The following is a 22,403-nucleotide window of genomic DNA, read 5'->3' as shown; positions in this document are numbered from 1 at the left end:
CCGATTTTACTTATTGAACTTCTAGATTCCGAAGTTTTTATCCAGTTTGCCTCAAATTGGAAATCTAAAGGTATTTTTGGGCCATAAAGAGGTGTGCCGAAAACGGTGAGTATCGGTCTATATTTTAGTATAGCCCCCATAAGAACGATAACCTAACCTAACCTAATGATTCCTCTAAATTTCAAACAAAAATGGTTCTTATAAATTCAGAATCTGATATAGTCTTCATAGGTAAAAAATTTAAATTTATCTTCGAGAAGTGTACTGGTTGATCTGTCCTCAAACCCCACTGAAATTAAAAAGGAAACCATAATAGTTATTCATGGAGGTGGTTATTTAAGATTCGGCCCGGCCGAATTTACTGCTGTATATACTTGTTATACCCACCACCATAGAATGGTGACGGGGGTATAATAAGTTTGTCATTCCGTTTGTAACGCATCGAAATATCGATTTCCGACTATATAAAGTATATATATTCTTGATCAGGGAGAAATTCTAAGACGATATAACAATGTCCGTCTGTCCGTCTGTCTGTCTGTCTGTCTGTCTGTCTGTCTGTCTGTTGTAATCACGCTACAGTCTTCAATAATGAAGCAATCGTGCTGAAATTTTGCACAAACTCGTCTTTTGTCTGCAGGCAGGTCAAGTTCGAAGATGGGCTGTATCGGTCCAGGTTTTGATATAGTCCCCATATAAACCGACCTCCCGATTTGGGGTCTTGGGCTTATAGAAACCGTAGTTTTTATCCAATTTGCCTGAAATTTGAAATCTGGAGGTATTTTGTGACCGTAAAGAGGTGTGCCAAAAATGGTGAGTATCGGTCCACGTTTTGGCATAGCCCCCATATAGACCGATCTCCCGATTTTACTTCTTGGGCTTATAGAAACCGCAGTTTTTATTCAATTTACCTGAAATTGGAAATCTAGAGGTATTGTCGGACCACAAATACGTGTGCCGAAAATTGTGAGTATTGGTCCATAGTTTGGTATAGACCCCATATAGACCCATCTCCCGATTTTACTTCTTTGGCTTATAGAAATCGCAGTTTTTATTCAATTTACCGGAAATTGGAAATCTAGAGGTATTGTAGGACCACAAATACGTGTGCCAAAAATTGTGAGTATCGGTCCATATTTTGGTATAGCCCCCATAAAGACCCATCTCCCGATTTTACTTCTTTGGCTTATAGAAATCGCAGTTTTTATTCAATTTACCGGAAATTGGAAATCTAGAGTTATTGTAGGACCACAAATACGTGTGCCAAAAATTGTGAGTATCGGTCCATGTTTTGGTATGTTCCCCATATAAAACGACCTCCCGATTTGGGGTCTTGGGCTTATAGAAACCTTATTTTTTATCCAATTTGTCTGAAATTGGAAATCTAGAGGTATTTTAGGACCATAAAGAAATGTGCCGAAAATGGTGACGATCGGTCCATATTTTGGTATAGCCCCCATATAGACCGATTTCCCGATTTTACTTCTTGGGTTTCTAGAATCCGAAGTTTTTATCCTATTTGCCTGAAATTGGAAATCTAGAGGTATTTTCGGGTCATAAAGAGGTGTGCCGAAAACGGTGAACATCGGTCCATATTTCAGTATAGCCCCCATAAGAACGATCTCCCGATTTAACTCCTTGGGTTTCTAGAAACCGTAGTTTTTATCTGATTTGCCTGAAATTGTAAATATTCTGGTATTTTAGGCTCACAATAACGTGTATCGGATTAGGTTTTTATAGGTCCATTTGGTAATGCCTCCATATAGACCGACTTCACTTCTTGAGGGTGTAGAAGGCGCACTGATGATGAAAATTGCTTGAAACTCCATGTAAAATTTCCAGATTTTACTTCTACAGATTTAAGATTTCAAATCAAGACGTTATTTTATAATTTTCTTGCACACTTACAAGAGATGTTAATGATTCCTCTAAAACTCAAACAAAAATGGTTCTTATAAATCCAGAATCTGATATAGTCCTCATGGATGAAATCTTTAAATTTATCTTCGGGAAGTGTCCTCAAGTCCTCAAGCCCTCCTGAAATTTCAAAGGACACTCTAATATTTGGTTCATGGTGGTGGGTATTTAAGATTCGGCCCGGCCGAACTTACTGCTGTATATACTTGTTTTTTAATTAAAACAAATATCAATCACAACAATTGATATCATCAATAAAAAAAAACAAGTAAGGAAAGTCTAAAGTCGGGCGGGGCCGACTATATTATACCCTGCACCACTTTGTAGATCTACATTTTCGATACCATATCACATCCGTCAAATGTGTTGGGGGCTATATATAAAGGTTTGTCCCAAATACATACATTTAAATATCACTCGATCTGGAAAAATTTGATAGACTTCTACAAAATCTATAGACTCAAAATTTAAGTCGGCTAATGCACTAGGGTGGAACACAATGTTAGTAAAAAATATGGGAAACGTTTAAATCTGAAGCAATTTTAAGGAAACTTCGAAAAAGTTTATTTATGATTTATCGCTCGATATATATGTATTAGAAGTTTAGGAAAATTAGAGTCATTTTTACAACTTTTTGACTAAGCAGTGGCGATTCTACAAGGAAAATGTTGGTATTTTGACCATTTTTGTCGAAATCAGAAAAACATATATGGGAGCTATATCTAAATCTGAACCGATTTCAACCAAATTTAGCACGCATAGCAACAATGCTAATTCTGCTCCCTGTGCAAAATTTCATCTAAATCGGACCAAAAAATTGGCCTCTGTAGTCATATGAGTGTAAATCGGCCGAAAGCTATATATTGGAGCTATATCTAAATCTGAGCCGATTTGAACCAAATTTAGCACGCATAGCTACAATGCTAATTCTGCTCTCTGTGCAAAATTTCATCTAAATCGGACCAAAAAATTGGCCTCTGTGGTCATATGAGTGTAAATCGGCCGAAAGCTATATATTGGAGCTATATCTAAATCTGAACCAATTTCAACCACATTTTGCACGCATAGCAATAATGCTAATTATACTCTGTGTGCAAAATTTCAACTAAATCGGAGCAAAAAATTAGCCTCTGTGGTCATATGAGTGCAAATCGGGCGAAAGCTATATATGGGAGCTATATCTAAATCTGAACCGATTTCAACAAAATTTGGCTCGCATAGCTACAATGCTAATTCTACTCCCTGTGCAAAATTTCAACCAAATTGGGGTAAAACTCTGGCTTCTGGGACCGTATTAGTCCATATCGGGCGAAAGATATATATGGGAGCTATATCTAAATCTGAACCGATTTCAATAAAACTTGTCACACTTGACTATAGTCCTAATTGTTCTTCTTGTGCAAAATCTTAAGTAAATTAGGTTAAAACTCTGGCTTCTGGGGCCATATAAGTCCATATCGGGCGAAATATATATATGGGAGCTATATCTAAATCTGAACCGATTTCTTCCAAAATCAATAGGGATCTATTCTGAGCCAAAACACATACTTGTACCAAATTTGAAGTCGATTGGACTAAAACTGCGACCTAGACTTTGATTACAAAAATATGTTCACGGACAGACGGACAGACGGACATCGCTATATCGACTCAGGAGCCCACCCTTAGCATTTTTGCCAAAGACACCATGTGTCTATCTCGTCTCCTTCTGGGTGTTGCAAACATATGCACTAACTTATAATACCCTGTTCCACAGTGTGGAGCAGGGTATAACAAGTAAGGAAAATCTAAAGTCGGGCGGGCCGACTATATTATACCCTGCACCATTTTGTAGATCTATATATTAGATACCATACCAAAACCGTCAAATGTGTTAGGTGTTATATATAAAGGTATTTGTCCCAAATACGTACATTTAAATCTGACTCGATCTCGACAAAATTTGTTAGACTTCTACAAAATCTATAGACTTAAAATTTAAGTCGGCTAATGCCTTGGGATGAACAAAACAAAAAAATTGGGAAACATTTAAATCTGCACCAATTTTGAAATGTGGGGTTTTGGCCATTTTTGCCCAAATCACAAAACATATACAGTGAAACCTCTCAAAATTGGACACTCTGAAAACCGGACACCTCCCAAAGGTGAACAGTTATATTAACACATGGAAATTAACCTCTCATAAGTGGACACCTTCCAAATTTAGGTGACCGTGAGTGTCCACCTTTCAGAGGTTTCACTGTATATTTGATATGCATACAGTATTTTAATTCTACTCCCTGTACAAAATTTCACGTAAAACGGACAACTTTGACCTCTGTGGTCATATGACGGAAAATCGGGCCAAAGATATATATGGGACTTATATCTAAAGCTGAACCGATTTCAATAAAATTTAGCACACTTAACTACACTACTAATTGTACTCCTAGTGCAAAATTTTAACCAAATTGGGCTAAAACTCTGACTTCTGGAGCCACACACAAAAAAATTTTTTTCTGATTCAATCACGAAATTAATTGATCCAATTAATTTTTTAATTGAAATGTCCTCAATTAAAGAAATGATAGTATCAATTAAAAAATTAATTGACAGTCAATTAAAAAATTAATTGATCCAATTAAATATTTAATTTATACTATTAATTTGTGTGATTGATTTTTATTTCAATTAAAAAATTTGTTGAATCAATTAAATTTTTAATTGAATATTTTCTAAAACTCAATTAAGATTTTAATTGGAAAAATTTTCGTGAAATTTTTTTCTGTGCATATAAGTCCGTATAGGGCGAAAGATATATATGGGAGCTGTATCTAAATCTGAACCGACTTCAAAACAATTTAGCACACTTGACTACACTACCAATTATACTCCTAGTGCAAAATGTCAACCAAATTGGGCGAAAACTCTGGCTTCTGGAGCCATAGAAGTCCATATCGGGCGAAAGATATATATGGGAGCTATATCTAAATCTGAACCGATTTCAATAAAATTTATAACAGTTGACTACACTACTAATTGTACTCCTAGTGCAAAATTTCAACCAAATTGGTCTAAAACTCTGGCTTCTGGAGCCATATAAATCCATATCGGGCGAAAGATATATGGGAGCTATATATAAATCTGAACCGATTTCAATCAAATTTTGCACACTTGACTATACGACAGAGTGTTATGTTTGTGCAAAATTTCAAGCAAATCAGTGTAAAACGTTGGCTTCTGGGTCAATATAAGTGCATATCGGGCGAAAAATATATATGGGAGCTGTATGTAAATCTGAACCGATTTCTTCCAAAATCAAAAAGGTTCAATTCTGACCCAAAACAGAAACTTGTGCCAACTTTGAAATCGATTGGATTGAAATTGCGACCTAGACTTTGATCACAACAATGTGTTCAAAGACAGACGGACACTTCTAGATCGACTCAGGACCCACCCTGAGCATTATTGCCAAAGATACCATGTGTCTATCTCATCTCCTTCTGGGTGTAGCAAACATATGCACTAACTTATAATACCCTGTTCCACAGTGTGGCGTATGGTATAAATATGGGAAATTGGCAATTGTTAGGCAACTTCGCAAATGTGTATTTATGATTTATCGGTCGATAGATATGTATTAAAAGAATAGGAAAATTTCAGTCATTCGACTTAGCAGTGGTATTTTGGCCATTTTTTTCGAAATCAAAAACACATATATATGAGAGCTATAACTAAATCTGAACCGATTTCATCCAAATTTGGCATGCATACTTAATTCTACTCCCTGTGCCAAATGTCACGTATATCGGATTACAACTTTGACCTCTTTTGTCATATAACTTAAAATTGGGGGGAAAGATATATATGAGCCGATTTCAACCAGAACGTTAATTCTACTCCCTATGAAAAATTTCAAACAAATCAAAGTAAAACGTTCACCTCTGTTGTTATGTTGGTGTGAATCGGGCGAAAGATATATATGGGAGCTGTATCTAAATCTGAACCGATTTCTTCCAAAATCAAGAGGTTTCCCTTCCGACCCAAAACAGAAACTTGTACCAAATTTGAATTCGTGTAAAACTGCGACCTGGACTTTGATCACAAAAATCTGTTCACAGACATACGGACATGGCTATATCGACTCAGGGACCCATCCTGAGCAATATTGCCAAAGTCACCATATGTCTATCTCATCTCCTTCTTGGTATTGCAAATATATGTACTTGAACTTGCTCCACAGTGTAGCGCAGAGTATAAAATAATCTACCTATTTTTATAGAATTCTACCAACTGCGGCAACGTGGTGATTTAAATGAAAAATTTTCACATCTGGCCTACGTATATACAGGGTACATAATATCCACCTGCCGACGACATCAGCCTTACTTATTGAAGGCTTATTATTTCAAAGAAACTCAATTACTTGTCCGTTTGTTTGAATTCTGATCATTTAATGGGAAATTCATGCCGTCTTACGCAATTTACCTTGAAGAAAAATTAAATTAATGCATTACTGGGAAACACTTTAATATAACAATCTCCTTGAAGGCTACTTGTGGCCATTAGTATTGTTTGATAAGTTGTTATTTAATTGTGTTTATTTGTACTTGTACAAATGAATTTGTTTCGAAAATTTTCTCTTTTTATGTTTTATGGTCAATTGATACATTACCGAATACCTACCTACTAGGCATCATTTGTCCAGGCCAGTGGTGCGTATGAGCTCTATTGATTGTGTCTCACACATGAGCAACAATCATACGCCATGGTGACCACTAAATATTATTCGAATTAACTTTATTGATTTTCATTTTAAGAAATCAATTTTCACACAGACACACTCACATCATCTTCTCTTGTTCTTTTTGCAATTTCTTTACAGGTAAGTGGGACTATCTATGGCAAAACCTTGAAGTTCATTCTATCGAAAATGGATGATGTTCACACAACAATGTTTCTTGTTTCATGCAGTCAGCAGTTTCTAGTAAAATAATCAGTGAAGGTAACATAAACTACTTTTATTTGTTCAACGTGTTCAACTAGCTTTTGGCTATAATTGCTTTGCTTTCATGTTGGTATTTTGGTCCACTTGTGTGCCAACAATTTGATATCTTTACACCTGCTCGATTTTCAATGTACGTTAATCATCATTGATAGCAGGAATGAGTTGATACGATAGAGATATTTTGTGGGATTTTTATTTCCTTTTTTTTCTGGGGAGAAATAGGAAAAAATGTTGAAAGTTATTTGCCCATAAAAAGTATTGATTTATTAAATGAGTAAACGGGATTAGTTGAGGGCTAATTTTTTGCGTTGTATTTTGAAAGAAAATGAGCAAAAAATTGCTGATAACAATTTACAGGGCTCGTTTTAAAATGTACAGAACATGGTTTTGTGGCCAAGTAACAATTAAAACGGGAGCCACCGTGGTGCAATGGTTCGATTCCTGCTTTGACCCAAACATTTTTTCAGCGGTAGATTATACCACCTCAGTAATGCTGGTGACATTTCTGAGAGTTTCAAAGCTTCACTATGTGGTTTCACTGCAATGTTGATCGCCGTTCGGACTCGGCTATAAAAAGGAGGTCCCTTTTCATTGAGCTTAACATGGAATCGGGCAGCACTCAGTGATAAGAGAGAAGTTCACCAATGTGGTATCATAATGGAGTCTAAGTGAGCCTTATACACCGGGCTGCCACCTAACCTAAACAATTAAAACATATATATGGAAACAAAACGAAAAGAAAACTATGTCAACAAAAATTGTAGAAAATTCGTTAACTTAACAAGCATAAAATATACATGCTGCTCCTTTTTAAATAAAATTACTCATTTTTACATGTCGTTTTAATCGAGGGTTTGTTAAGGTAGGGATTTTTTATTTCTACTTTAGGATTACTTTCGATGAAATTATTATTATTATTTTGTTTTACAAAAAATATGTCTTATTATTATGATTATATTTCTTTTTTGTTTTACTGCATATAAATTAAGCTATTCTTGGGTCAGTTAATCCATTAATGTAATGGCATTTCATAATGATGGAAAACAGTCTGAGCTTGTAATTAATTGGTATAAAGTTTGTTTTAACTTTTTTTATCGTTGGGATTGTACAAAAAATGACTTTCAGATGGATAAGATGAATTAATTTTAATGGATTTCTTTTTCTTAATTTTTTTTAGAAGAAAAATAATAATTTTAATGTTGAATTTTCTAAATTCTTGTTTTCTATAGTAATATTCGTGGAAAACTTTTGAAAAGTAATAAAGACATTTCCAATAACATATCCAAGGTAGCATTAACGTCGTGAAAAACAAATACGACCATCCTTACTGGGCATATCCTTTTCATCATGTGACCCACACATATCCAAACGGCAAAGGGCATGGTCTATTTCTTTGAAAGTCAGGCGTAGTCCTTTTCATTAACGATGTTTTTATACCCTGCGCCACACTGTGGAACAGGGTATTATACGTTAGTGCATATGTTTGCAACACCCAGAAGGAGACGAGATAGACACATGGTGTCTTTGGCAAAAATGCTTAGGGTCGGCTCCTGAGTCGAATAGCCATGTCTGTCTGTCTGTGAACACATTTTTGTGATCAAAGTCTAGGTGGTTTGACTAAGCCAATTTACTAAGCCAATTGGCTTAGTCAAACCATCAACTGCACCAAACAGTTATACGATGGGGATGGAGCCTTCAAATGTCCGGCAATGTCATCACATGCTGCAAAAAAGTGAAGCGTCTTGAGATGATACATCCTTTCGAAATTGCTACAGCCGAAAACGTCGAACAAGGTCCAGAGATTTCGGTAGCCATTGTAGGCCGACTATCGACAGTTACAGCGGCCCGCACTCAGTTTGTGGGTCCCACGGGCTGATCTGTAGGCCTTGAAATTGGTCACCTCAGGGGTATGAAATTTTGTTTTAGCTGTTAAATTACCAACCGGATATAACTTGAAACCCCTACAAAAAAAGTTTGCGTACGTGGTCGACTATCATTTATAGTTTTACGGGATGTAGGCCCAACAATTTATTTGTTGGGCCTTAACTTTGTCATTCCGTTTGTAACACATCGAAATATTGCTCTAAGACCCCATAAAGTATATATAATCGGGTCGTGGTGAAATCCTGAGTCGAACTGAGCATGTCCGTCCGTCCGTCTGTTGAAATCACGCTAACTTCCGAACGGAACAAGCTATCGACTTGAAACTTGGCGCAAGTAGTTGTTATTGATGTAGGTCGGATGGTATTGTAAATGGGCCATATCGGTCTTATATATAGCCCCATATAAACGGACCCCCAAATTTAGTTTGCGGATCCTCTAAGAGAAGCAAATTTCATCCGATCCGGCTGAAATTTGGTACATGGTGTTAGCATATGGTTTCTAACAATTATGCAAAAATTGGTCCACATCGGTTATAGCCCCCATATAAGCTGATCCCCCGATTTGGTTTTTGGAGCCTCTAAGAGAAGCAAATGTCATCCGATCCGGCTGAAATTTGGTACGTGGTGTTACTATATGGTCTTTCACAACCATGCAAAAATTGGTCCACATCGGTTCATAATTATATACAGCCCCCATATAAACCGTTCCCCAGATTTGGATTGCGGAGCCTCTAAGGGAAGAAAATTTCATCCGATCCTGCTGAAATTTGGTACGTAGTGTTAATATATGGCCTCAAACACACATGCAAAAATTGGTCGAAATCTGTCCATAATTATATATATCCCCCATATAAACCGTTCCCCATATTTGACTTCCGGAGCGCCTTGGAAGAGCAAAATTCATCCGATTCGGTTGAAATTTGGTACGTGACGTTGGTATATGGTATCCAAGAACAATGAAGGATTTGGTTCATATCAGTCCATAATTATATATAGCCCCCATATAAACCGATCCCCAGATTTGGCCTCTGGTGCCTTTTGGAGAAACAAAATTCATCCGATCTGGTTGAAATTTGGTACGTGGTGGTAGTATATGATATTTAACAACCATGCCAAAAGTGGTCCATATCAGTCCATAATCATAATAGCCCCCATATAAACCGATTCCGAGATTTTGTTTTGGAGCCTCTTGGAGGAGCAAATTTCATCCGAGTCAGTTGAAATTTGGTACATTGTGCTAGTATATGGCCGTTAAAAAGCATGCCTAACTAGGTCCATTTCTGTCTATAGTTATATATAGCCCTTAGATAAATCGATCCCCAATCACACAAAAATTGGTCCATATCAAGATCATAATTGTATATAGGCCCCATATAAGCGACCCCCATATTTCAATTCTGGCTCTCTACGTCCCGTGCAAAAGTCCATATCGATTCGTAATTATTTGTAGACTTACCTATACATATATTTTTTGTCCAATACATATATACGTACGGACTAACTCACAATTTAGAAATCGATGTTAAAAAGTATTAAGATACCACAACCCAAGTAATTCGATTCTGTAAAAGTTTCTACGCAATCCATGGTGGAGGGTACATAAGATTCGGCCTGGCCGAACTTACGGCCGTATATGCTTGTTTGTTTTACTTTCCTTTTAAAAACTTAAATTTAATATTATTTCAACAATGAATTCCAATTCGAACCAATCAAAAACCAATCTTAACCCATTTTCTATAATCATTTCCACTCACCTCATGGGAAAAACCAACCCTAGCTAAATCAACCAGAAAATTTGAAATTAATGACCATTGATTTTTCAACCCATTTGTCTTATTCGATGACATTGATTTTCTTTAGCTTTTCCTTGAAATTTAATTAAGTTTCCCAAAAAAAAACAACGAATTCTAAGATTAATGCGGATCTCTATCTCATCAACAGACGCTTAAGATAAACCAAGATATTTTGGTAAAATGGGAAATAATTTCGAAATATATATACGCAAGAATAACGAAATCACCAAACACTTTTTGATTAACGATGTGTTGTCAGTTAAAGTGAAATAGACACAAGGAGATTTATTTTTGGGCCAACAGTTATTTTTTTTTATTCGTTTACCTACCCTTCTCTCAACAAAAAAAAAGAAACCAAACTCATTTAGCACATTTTCAACCAAGATAAGAAGAAACTTTAAATCTTCTCTCTGTTTACAAATTTCCGTTTTGGCTTAAAAGGAAATAAATTTGTAATCCCTCCAAGGAGATGTGTATGTGAATAAGAAACCAAAAAAAAAACTAAAGAAACTGAATGGTTAAAAAAAAATTAAAAATCTTCTAAATCTCATAGGATGGCCTAAAAACCCAGCAAATAAACCGACTACTATAATGGCCAACAACATGAATAAATCAGCAAAAACACACACACACATACTCAAAGGAATAACAGCAACCAGTTTAGAAAAGTGCCAGGAAAAATCTTACTTTTTTTTTAGGCAAAAATGTCTAAGAAACCAAGTACAGTCATTCATTACAGTCATCATGCTGGTCCAAGAAACATTTACCGCATGAGGAAAGACAAAAAAAAAAATTAACACACAAACCAACAACAATAATATTTGACCAAGTTTCATATATTTTCTTGTATATAAACTAAAAAAAAAAAAACACCAAGATATTTAGCCAAAACTAACACAAAAATTGTTGGCCTTAACTTCGGTTAGCCGACATAACTGGAACAAAAAGTTTACAGGAACCTAGAAAAAGGCTAACCAGACCAAAACACCAACACCCACTCTGATGAAAGCAGCAACAGCACAAAAACAACAGCGACAAAAGTCTACCATACCCAATGCAAAAAAAAGTCTCACTTAAGTTGGTTTTTTGATTAATTAATCACTGCTACAGAAATGGAAAATGTTGAGAATTCAAAAATTCTCAAAGTCATAGACAGAAAGAGGGAAAGAGGGTGAGAGTGAGAAAAAGCAAAGGGGTCTTAAACGATTTCAAAATAGAATTGAGAGCATCAGTAAATGTGTGTGAGTGAAGACATAATCACAACGAACAACACCAAACAAACTGCTCTTACCTATACTGCTAAAGTGTGGCCAAACAAGCCAGCAAGCATCATCTACATTAGTCTTGGCAGCACATGTAACGGCCATCATCCATTTCTGTCATTGGTAAGTCTTCTTTATTTTTTCCAGGCCATAAACGAATAAAGCAAGTGAAGTTGCTTGTTGGCATATTCTGTTTGATGTACTCTGTACAGTGGTATACCGAGAATGAATATTCCTTAAAAAACAATAGCTTTTTTTAACTCTTGGAAGATTGTAGAATGCAGGAGAAAAGTATACAAACCAAGCCATGAAGAGAAACGATGATGGACAGCGGAATAGAAAAAGCATATATGGCGAAAAATTTGGTCGAATCTTAAATAGCCACCACCATAAGTTTTATAGAAATAAAATTTTGATAAAACTTCTTAAGAAATAAAATTTTCTAAAAAAATAAAAAAAAAATGTTGACAAAATTTTCTATAGAAATAAAATGTTGACAACATTTTTTATAGAAATAAAATTTTGACAAAATTTTCTATAGAAATAAAATTTTGACAAAATTTTCTATAAAAAATAAATTGTTGACAAAATTTTCTATAGAAATAAAATGTTGACAAAATTTTTTAAAGAAAAAAAATTTTGTCAAAACTTTCTATAGAAATAAAATTTTGAAAAAATTTTCTGTAGAAATAAAAGTTTGATACATTTTTTTTATAGAAATACAATTTGACTAAATTTTCTATAAAAATAAAATGTTGACAAAATTTTCTATAGAAATAAAATGTTGACAAAATTTTTTATAGAAATAAAATTTTGACAAAATTTTCTATACAAATAAAATTTTGACAAAATTTTCTATAGAAATAAAATTTTGACAAAATTTCTACAGAAATACAATTTTGATAAAATTTTCTGTAGAAATAAAATCTAACGACAATTCCTATAGAAATAAAATTTTGACAAAATTTTCTATAGAAATAAAATTTTGACAAAATTTTCTTTAAAAATTAAATTGTTGACAAGATTTTCTATAGAAATAAAATGTTGACAAAATTTTTTATAGAAATAAAATTTTGACAAGATTTTCTATAGAAATAAAATTTTGACAAAATTTTCTATAGAAATAAAATTTTGACAAAATTTTCTATAAAAATTAAATTGTTGACAAAACTCTATAGAAATAAAATGTTGACAAAATTTTTTATAGAAATAAAATTTTGACAAAATTTTCTATAGAAATAAAATGTTGACAAAATTTTCTATAGAAATAAAATTTTAACAAAATTTTCTATAGAAATAAAATTTTGACAAAACTTTCTATAGAAATAAAATTTTGACAAAATTTTCTACAGAAATACAATTTTGACAAAATTTTCTTTAGAAATAAAATTTTGACAAAATTTTCTATAGAAATAAAATTTTGGCAAAATTGTCTATAGAAATAAAATGTTGACAAAATTTTTTATAGAAATAAAATTTTGACAAAATTTGCTGTAGAAATTAAAATTTTGACAAAATTTTCCATAGAAATAAATTTTGATAACATTTTCTATAGAATTTCAACAAAATTTTCTATAGAACTACAATTTTAACAAAATTTTCTATAGAAATACAATTTTGACAAAATTTATTATAGAAATAAAATTTTGACAAAATTTTCTATAGAAATAAAATTTTGACAAAATTTTCTATAGAAATAAAATTTTGACAAAATTTTCTACAGAAATACAATTTTGACAAAATTATCTATTGAAATTAAATATAACGACATTTCCTATAGAAATAAAATGTTAATAATTTTTTTATAGAAATAAAATTTTGACAAAAGTTCTCTAGAAATAAAATGTTGACAAAAATTTCTATAAAAATAAGATTTTGACAAAATTTTCTATAAAAATAAAATTTTGAAAAAAATTTTCTATAGAAATAAAATTTTGACAAAATTTTCTATAAAAATACAATGTTGACAAATTTTTCGTTAGAAATAAAATATTGACAAAATTTGTTATTAAAATAAAATGTTGACAAAATTTTCTACAGAAATACAATTTTGACAAAAATTTCTATAGCAATAAAATTTAACTACACTTCCTATAGAAATAAAATGTTGATAATTTTTTTTTTACAGAAATACAATTTTGACAAAATTTTCTATAAAAATAAAATTTTGAAAAAAATGTCTGTAGAAATAAAAAGATGACAAAATTTTGTATAGAAATAAAATTTTGACAAAATTTCTTATAGAAATAAAATTTTGACAAAATTATCTAAAGAAATACAATTTTGACAAAATGTTCTATAGAAATAAAATTTTGATAAAATTTGCTATAGAAATAAAATATCGACAAAATCTTCTAAAGAAATAAAATTTTGACAAAATTTTCTACTGAAATGCAATTTTGACAAAATTTTCTATAGAAATAAAATTTAACGAAATTTCCTATAGAAATAAAATGTTGGTAATTTTTTTTTTTACAGAAATACAATTTTGACAAAATTTTCTATAGAAATAAAATGTTGACAAAATTTTTCATAAAAATAAAATTTTGACAAATTTTTCCAAAGAAATAAAATTTAACGACATTTCCTATAAAAATAAAATTTTGACAAAATTTTCTATAGAAATAAAATTTTGATAAAATTTGCTATAGAAATAAAATATCGACAAAATTTTCTAAAGAAATAAAATTTTCTACAGAAATGCAATTTTGACAAAATTTTCTATAGAAATAAAATTTTACTACATTTCCTATAGAAATAAAATGTTGATAATTTTTTCTTACAGAAATAAAATTTGACAAAATTTGCTATAGAAATAAAATTTTTAAATTTTCGATAAAAATAAAATTCAATAATAATATAGACAAACCAATTAAATACTTATATAGAGTTAAGATCGGTATCAGTAATAATTTTCCGCATTCTATATAGTTCCAATTTATGCGATTCTTTTCTCGGTTTATGTTTTTGCTTTCAATTGCCAGAGGACAATGAAGGAAATAATAGACATTACGGCTCGATCGAGAACCATATTGGAATGGTAAAGCAGGACCAACAAATACTCGAAATACGATAGGATCCGCATCATATGGGTGCCGGGAATGCCGGAATAAGAGGAACGGTAAAGGCAATTGAACTGGGGATAAAAGCTATCGCAGCGGAGGATGGTGCATGTAGGCCACGTTTTGAGGATAATAATATCTTGGAGATTTTTTGTCACTGCCTTGACTTTACTAGGCAAAGAGATAACCATATCGGTGAAGAGGTGATTCGTGACTTGACCCGATACAAAATATTTTTTTTAAATTTCTTAATTTCCCTTCAACATAAAACTATTGTGTTATCAAAGTTTTTTATCTTTTTCTGGTCAATGTGTTGAAAGTTTAGTTGATTCTCATAACTTTCCACAAGAAATTTCAAAATATTCTACTTATTTTTTTTTTTTTTTTAACTATTTTACTTTGCTTTAAAAAAAATCCAACTTTAAGGCAACACTGAGATTTCGCCAAACATGCAATGGAAGTAATCGTTGATAAAAATTGCAAACGTCAATGGTAAAAGCTGGCATTTAAGACTAGGGTTAACATTCATGGCAGCGTTATATACTGCTGACAAGCAAGGCCCCCACTTAAGAAACAAATGGTCAATGCCAAAAATACCAAAACCAACATTAGCCGGACGATTCCAAAAAGAAAAACTCCAAAATGGTCTCAGCAAAAACTCAACTGAATTGGCTGTCTTGGCAACATGGCGTGACAGCCAGACAGTCATGTAGCCATTTGGCTCAAAATAGAACCCCTAAACTGGAATCAGTATTAGAGTCGCAGATGGATATCTGTAAACACTTTGTTTTAACTTCCATGGAGCCAAAAGGAAATTTCGAAAGATTTGTACACAGAAAAAAATTTCACAACCAAAATATTTAAAAGTTTTGAAAAACTCGACTTTTCTAAATTTTGAAAAGTGGATGTCTTGATTGTCATTACAATACCTCATTTGTAGGTTATTAATGATTTCCCATAAGACAAACTTACCATTAAAATCCATGAGTTAGAAGTGCTTTAGTCCGGTCAAATTCATTGTCACTTTATATATATGTATAAATTTGCTGTTTCGTCTGTATATATGTCGCATTATTCTCGTATTGTCTCCCTTAAAGTTTAAGCGAAATTCTTCGAAAAAACAAAAGTTTTTCTACAATAACCCCTTGTGGCGCCTTATTATCCTTTGGCCGATTGGTTGGGTCTTTGTTTTTTGTTTATTTTTCTTTGTGGCCTCTCAAAATTCCACAACACAGCTGGACAAAATGGGATAATTAATTATGCATTTGCTTGGATAATTTCAACATAAAAATGGGGTATATTAATTTATAATTAAATTATATTAGGAGTTGTATATGTAGTAGTATTTTGTTGTGGTCGTGGTGATGATGACGGTACAATATCATTTCGTTGACTTTGTTAAACATTAATGAAGTAAACTTTTTGAAAGGTTTACTGTGTTTTTCTCGGGGTCATACGCAGTGGACATTGTACGAGAGAGTTGTGGTTTTTCTTTTGTAATTTGAGAACTGTGTACGTTATAAACTATAATACACAATTAAATGTATTCAAATGCAAGCACAAAATTAAAATAGTATGAAAGCTTATTACACAATGTTTTGCTTACTATACCAAGAATGTATTTTTTTCCATTGAAAATAAATTCAAGCTCGCGAAATATGCGTTAGTTGACAGTTCTATAGCGAGTCGGAACCGAATGTATGGTCATACCAAAATATATTACAACAGAATAAATTGGTTATAGGAAATGCAGAATATAATAGTATCACCACTATTAAATGCTACATTCGAAGTGACTCAAGGTAATTTTCAAGCCAGTGTAGCTATGTCCGTCTGCGAACACATTTTTGTGATTAAAGTCGAGGTCATAACTTTAGTCCAGTTAACTTCAAATTTGGTCCAAGTATGTGTTTTGACCCAGTATAAAACCCTATTGATTTTGAAAGAATTCGGTTCAGATTTAGATACAGCTTCACCCTGGTACAACGGTTAGCATACTCGCCTTGCATACATTGTGTTGTGGCCACGGTTGCCACAGTTGGTAGAATTCTACCAAACATGGTCGACTTTTTTACCGTTTGGTATATTGGTAGAATTCTTGATATTTTGGTAGATTTTGGAAAATATTCTTCTCCAACTAAGAGGCACTTGCATCTATGTAGAAATCAAATTTCTAAAAATTAGATTTTGACAAAATTTCTTATAGAAATAACATTTTGACAAAATTTCCTATAGAAATAAAATTTTGACAAATTTTTCTATGCACGCACAGAAAAACCATGTTTGGACATGGTTGCCGCATCCATTTAATGTTTATCTAGAGCATGTAATTGCCGCGAAAACCATGTATTTTGTCTTTGTCAAAATAGTTTTCGAGCGGAGAAAAATGTATGGTGGCAATAAGCATTTGAATGGTTCTCAAATACCACAAACATGTTCTATCATTTAAATGGTAGAATTTGAGACCATTACATGGTCGGGAAAATCATGTACCTGACCATTCAATTTTTTTTACTTTTTTTTTTTTTTACAGGGAAAAAAGTATTTTTATAGGTTAAGTATAGACATGTCTAGAACCATTACATATCCATAAAGACCATTTACATTTTTTGACCATTTAATTTTTTAACTTTTTTGCAGCGAAAAGAATTTTATAAAAACATTGAGCAGGTACAAACGATTTTCATTTTACGCGTCAGTCGTGTGTTGATTGTTTCTTGGAATGGACGGAGAATACGGATTTACTGTGTTTTGTGTTAATTTCTTTATTCAGAAGTGGCACGTGGTTTTATGTGAACACAAACATGTATATACGGCCTTAAGTTCGGCCAGGCCGAAGCTTATGTACCCTCCATCATGGTTTGTGTAGAAACTTCTTCTAAACACTGCCATCCACAATCGAATTACTTAAGTTGCGGTAACGCTTGCCGATGGCAAGGTATCTTAAAACCTCCTAACACCATCTTCTAAATTGTATGTAAGTCCATACGTGGTATATATTAAATCAAAAATGATCGATCCAATACGTATATAATTCAGTTTGACAAAGTAGACATAAAATTTTGACAAAATGTTCTACATAAATAAAATTTTAACAAAATTTTCTATAGAAATAAAATTTTCACAAAATTTTCTATATAAATAAAAATTTTGACAAAATATTCTATAGAAAGAAAATTTTGACAAAAATTTCTACAGAAATAAAATTTTAACAAAATTTTCTATAGAAATAAACTTTTGACAAAATTTTCTATAGAAATAAAATCTTGGTAGATTATTTGTGGCTCGAGCGGCAATCGGATCGGATGAAATTTGCTTCTCTTTGAGGCTACGCAAGCCAAATCTGGGGATCGGTTTATATGGGGGTTATATATAATTATGGACCGATGTGGACCAATTTTTGCATGGTTGTTAGAAACCATATACCAACACCATGTACCAAATTTAAGCCGGATCGGATGAAATATGCTTCTGTTAGAGGCTCCCCAAGCCAAATCTGAGGGTCCCTTTATATGGGGGCTATACGTAAAAGTGGACCGATATGGCCCATTTTCAATACCATCCGACCTACATCGATAACAACTACTTGTGCCAAGTTTCAAGTCGATAGCTTGTTTCGTTCGGAAGTTAGCGTGATTTCAACAGACGGATGGACATGCTTAGATCGATTTAGAATTTCACCACGACCCAGAAAATATATATACTTTATGGGGTCTTAGAACAATATTTCGATGTGTTACAAACGGAATGACAAAGTTAATATACCCCCATCCTATGATGGAGGGTATAAAAAGGAAAGTGTAATTGAAATGTAAATGTACCTGTTTTTTGTTCTGCATTTTGCTATATAGATCATTTATTTTTATTTGCAGTTACATGATGTCTGCGTTTGTACATTTGATGGGCACGATGTAAATATGAAATAATTACTTATTGTTGAAATTGAAAAAAAAAAAAAAAAATGGAGTGTGTAAAAATATATGATGTTTGCTTGAACGGCATTATAAATACAAGTAAATAAATAAAAACATACAAATAACGTTAATTTTGTGTTTTCTTTCCTCAAGTGGCGTCCTTTTTTCGACGATGAAAAAAGTTTTTTCATAAAGATCAAAACATTTTAGGTTGTGACCATGTTCTTTTAACTAGGAGAAAAACATTTTGAATGAATACCATAACATTTTAAATCGTGACCATTGTCTTTTCATTCAAACAAAATTCTTTTTATCAATATAATAACATTTTAGATGAGGACAATTATATTTTTCTTAGAACCATGTTCACTGAGACAACGTAGTTGCAGTTTAAAATGTTACATGGTCTCCGCAAAAATAGCTCCTATCATATTATTTTGCTCTTCGAATATGATTGTGACAATCATGTTTCTTCTCTGCGTGTGGAAATTTAATTTTTAACAAATCTTGTATGGAAATTAAATTTTCACCAAATTTTGTACATAAATAAAATGTTAACAAAATTTTCTATAGAAATAAAATGTTGACAAAATTGTATATAGAAATAAAATTTTGACAAAATTTTCGAAAGAAATTAAATCTTGTCTAAATTCTCTATATAAAAAAAATTGTTGGCACAATTTTCTTAAGAAATAAAATTTTGACAACATTTTCTATAGAAATAAAATTTTGGCACAATTTTCTAAAGAAATGAAATTTTTACAAAATTTTCTTAAGAAATAAAATTTTGACAACATTTGCTATAGAAATAAAATGTTGACAAAATTGTATATGGAACTAAAATTTGGACAAAATTTTCGAAAGAAATAAAATATTGACAAAATTGTCTATATAAATAAAATTTTGATTTAGAGTTAGAAACAGCATACCCGCCTTGCATACATAGGGTCGTCGGTACCGTTGCCACAGTTGGTAGAATTCTACCAAACATGGTAGATTTTTTACCGTTTGGTAGATTGGTAGAATTCTTCATGTTTTTGTAGATTTTGAAAAATATTCCTCTCCAACTAAGCGGCTCTTACATTTTCTGTAAAAAAAAATATTGATAAAATTTTCTAAAAATTATGTTTTGACACAATTTTCTGTAGAAATAAAATGTTGACAAATTTTTCTGAAGAAATAAAATTTTTACAAAATTTCTTATAGAAATAACATTTTGACAAAATTTCCTATAGAAATAAAATTTGACAAAATTTCCTATCAAAATAAAATTTGGACAAAATTTTCTATTGAAATTAAATTTTTTACCAAATGTTGTACAGAAATAAAATGTTGACAAAATTTTCTATAGAAATAAAATTTTGACAAAATTCAGTAAAGAAATTAAATTTTGACACAATTTTCTGTAGAAAAAAATTTTGACACAATTTTCTAAAGAAATAAAGTTTTGAAAAATTTTCTAAAGAAATTAAGTTTTGATCTCTACAAAACATGGTCGATTTTTTTACCGTTTGGTAGATTGGTAGAATTCTTGATGTTTTTGTAGATTTTGCAAAATATTCCGCTCCAACTAAGACGCTCTTTCATTTTCTGTAGAAATAAGATTTTGATAACAATTTCTAAAAATTATATTTTGACACAATTTTCTATAGATATAAAATTTTGACAAAATTTTTCTGAAGAAATAAAATTTTGACAAAATTTCTTATAGAAATAAAATTTTGACAAAATTTCCTATAGAAATAAAATTTTGACAAAATTTTCTATCGAAATAACATTTGGACAAAATTTTCTATGGAAATTAAATTTTTACCAAATGTTGTATAGTAATAAAATATTGACAAAATTTTCTATAGAAATAATATTTTGACAAAATTTAGTATAGAAATTAATTTTTGACACAATTTTCTATAGAAATAAAATTTTGACGCAATTTTCTAAAGAAATAAAGTTTTGAAATATTTTCTAAAGAAATAAAGTTTTGATAAAATTTTCTATATACATAAAGTATTGGCAACATTTTTCATAGAAATAAAATTTTGACAAAATTTTCTAAAGAAATAACATTTTCTATAGAAATTAAATTTTGACACAATTTTCTATAGAAATAAAATGTTGACACAATTTTCTAAAGAAATTAAATTTTGACACAATTTTCAATAGAAATAAAAGTTTGACAACAATTTCAATAGAAATAAAATTTTAACAAAATTTTCTATAGAAATAAAATCTGACAAAATTTTCTATAGAAATAAAATTTTGACAAAATTTTCTATAGAAATAAAATTTTTACAAAATTTTCTATAGAAATAAAATTTTGACAAAACTTTCTATAGAAATAAAATATCGACAAAATTTTCTATAGAAATAAAATTTTGACAAAATTTTTTAAAGAAATAAAATTTTGACAAAATTTTCTATAGAAATAAAATTTGGACAAAATTTCCTATCGAAATAAAATTTGGACAAAAATTTCTATGGAAATTAAATTTTTACCAAATGTTGTATAGAAATAAAATGTTGAAAAAATTTTCTATGGAAATAAAAGTTTTTCTATATACATAAAGTATTGACAACATTTTTCATAGAAATAAAATTTTGACAAAATTTTCAAAAGAAATAAAATTTTCTATAGAAATTAAATTTTGACACAATTTTCTATAGAAATAAAATGTTGACACAATTTTCTTAAGAAATAAAGTTTTGACAAAATTTTCGGCAGAAATAAAATCTTGACAAAATTTGCTATATAAAAAAATTTTGACACAATTTTCTAAAGAAATAAAATTTTGACTAAATTTTCTAAAGAAATAAAGTTTTGACAACATTTTCTATGGAAGCTAATTTTTACCAAATTATGTATAGAAATAAAATGTTGACAAAATTTTCTATAGAAATAAAGTTTTGACAAAATTTACTATTAAATTAAATTTTGACAAAATTCGCTATATAAAAAAATTTTCACACAATTTTCTAAAGTAATAAAATTTTTGACAAAATTTTCTAAAGAAATAAAGTTTTGATAAAATTTTCTATATACATAAAATATTGACAAAATTTGTTTATAGAAATAAAATTTTATATAAATTCAATGTCTTTAAACATTTTGGTGACAAATTTGAGTGTTTCAATGCTTCCCTAAGTGGTTTCACAACGCCCTTCAAACTCAGCTATAAAGAGTAGGTCCCTTGTCTTGAGCTTAACATATAATCGGACAGTACTCAATGATAAGAGGAGAAGTTGTTAAAAATTAATATTAATGTTTGGTAAAATTTTCAATAGTACAAGAACTATAGTCGAAAAACGAAAAAAAAAATCGGCGATAAAAAGTGGTAATTTTTTGAAATTTTTGCGATATTGAACATGAAGATGAAAATTTTCCGAATTAGTATATTCTGCACTTTTGTTGGCCGAGTCAAGAGCTACAACTTTGTTAAATAGATCAAAAATGAATTCATAGCATTTTTCGATATATGGTCATACGAAAACTGCCAAAAAATGCTCAAAATCGAATTTAGTGACAAAATTTTAGAGGCTAATAAAAGACAAACGGCAACCAATCTAGCAAAATCCATAAATTATTTT

The sequence above is a fragment of the Haematobia irritans genome, chromosome 3 (assembly GCF_050003625.1).
Source record: "Haematobia irritans isolate KBUSLIRL chromosome 3, ASM5000362v1, whole genome shotgun sequence".
NCBI lineage: Eukaryota > Metazoa > Arthropoda > Insecta > Diptera > Muscidae > Haematobia > Haematobia irritans.
The sequence above is the reverse complement of the archived record's forward strand: the minus strand, read 5'-3'. Positions refer to the sequence as shown.